We start from the raw sequence: 2,500 nt of genomic DNA, 5'->3' as shown, positions 1-2,500 counted from the left end.
ACACACACACACACACACACACACACACACACACACACACACACACACACACACACACACACACACACACAGAGACACACACACACACAGAGACACACACACACACACACACACAGAGACACACACACACACACACACACACACACACACACACACACACACACAGAGACACACACACACACACACAGAGAATATCACACACACACACACACACACACACACACACACACACACACACACACACACACAGAATATCACACACATCTCAAAAGCAAACATTTCAGTCTTACGTTGCAAAACCTTTGCCATAATAATAATAATATATTTTTGGATATTTCATGATATACACACAATCTTTCAATATTTCACGCTTCTATACACATCTCTGTACAAGAGTGAAAGTAATTATCAGAGATGTTGAAAAATTCACGGTAAACACAAAAGCAAGATTGAAACCAAACTCTTAATTTCTTTACTGTCAGCATTTGTGTTTTACACAGTCCGAAGAACCTTTAACTCGACCTTTGACCTGTTTATAGGCCTATTCTAAAGCCATGATTGGCTGGTGTTCAGTAAAGCATGAGTGTTTGCACGTGTGTGTGTGTGTGTGTGTGTGTGTGTGTGTGTGTGTGTGTGTGTGTGTGTGTGTGTGTGTGTGTGTGTGTGTGTGTGAGGAACTGATGAATTACGGTGGTGTTTTCATAGGTTGTGTTTAAAAAAGGAAATCAAGATTCTTCCTGTTAGATTGGTGTGTGTTACATAGAGAAGTGTGTGTTGTGGTTTGCAAAAGGTTTATGAAATTGAGAACTGAGTCGAAGGCCGAGAATGAGTGTATGGTTTTGCAGATTGTGTGTGTGTGTTTCTGGTGTGTGTGTGGAGGATAAAGCGAAGGCTCGTCCTCTTCGAGTGAAAGGTCTGAGAGGCGCTTCTTGTTCCCTCTTCAAATCCACGATGGCCTTTTCCAGCTCGACTCTGTGATCAGAGAAATAACCCGGCTTTACTGCGACACACACACACACACACACATCCGAGCGTCTCTTACAGACACACACACACACACACACACACACACACACACACACACACACACACACACACACACACATCCGAGCGTCTCTTACAGACACACACACACACACACACATATCCGAGCGTCTCTTACAGACACACACACACACACACACACACACATCCGAGCGTCTCTTACACACACACACACACACACACACACACACATCCGAGCGTCTCTTACAGACACACACACACACACACACACACACACACACACACACACACACACACACACACACACACACACATCCGAGCGTCTCTTACAGACACACATCCGAGCGTCTCTTACAGACACAGACACACACACACACACACACACACACACACACACACACACACATCAGAGCGTCTCTTACACACACACACACACACACACACACACACAATACAGTCGCAAACACACATCAGAGCGTCTCTTACAGACACACACACACACACACATCCGAGCGTCTCTTACAGACATACACACACACACACACACACACACACACACACATACACACACACACAATACAGTCGCAAACACACATCAGAGCGTCTCTTACAGACACACACACACACACACACACACACACATACACACACAATACAGTCGCAAACACACATCAGAGCGTCTCTTACAGACACACACACACACATCCGAGCGTCTCTTACACACACACACACACACACAGTTAAATACAGATTCACAGACGCAGATTGAGGATGAAAATGAATCATTTCAATTAAAAGTGATGATGTAAATTAACAATATAATAGAGGAGGCTTGATTAGGTATTATATTCATATAAATAAATATATTAACCCTATTTGTGTGCTCCTATCTGTGGCATTACTGATTGTTGAACATATACTGTATTATCCAGTGTTGGTTTGTGCTACGAGTGTATGTTTATTCGTTGTGTTTTTGTGCATTATATGTGTTGTTACAGACACGTGATGTACATTGTTGTGTAAGTGTTCAAGAAAAAGCGTTAAAAAACAGTATTACTAAAAGAAGCGATGATGAGCATAGCGATGCATGTTTTATCCTGATGTCTGAGGCTCTGCTAAACTCTTAGACAAGCAATCAAACTATTTAAATGAGGGTTATTTTATGAAATAGCTCATTTACATCAGTCAAGACTGAGCGGTTGCCACGGTAATGTTGCATTTCTTCTGCTCGACTGGGATAGGGATGGTTGGTTTTATAGATATGCTCAAAATTAAGAGACCTGAAAACGAGCTTCTCGTTATGAATATGAATGCGGTGAGCGATGCACACACTCGCTGTCCTGACATGCGCGCGGAGACTCGGGATTGGACATCTTGGCAGATTGGGGTGACGCGGGGTGACTGTGCTTTATTTTGGCAAGGATGCAGTTCTGGGGAAGATAAATAAATTAGGATGAGGCATGGATCGGGATTGCAGGACCAGCTCCACGTCTCA

This window comes from Squalius cephalus (genome assembly GCF_949319135.1).
Source record: "Squalius cephalus genome assembly, chromosome: 8".
In the NCBI taxonomy this organism is placed as follows: domain Eukaryota; kingdom Metazoa; phylum Chordata; class Actinopteri; order Cypriniformes; family Leuciscidae; genus Squalius; species Squalius cephalus.
The sequence above is the reverse complement of the archived record's forward strand: the minus strand, read 5'-3'. Positions refer to the sequence as shown.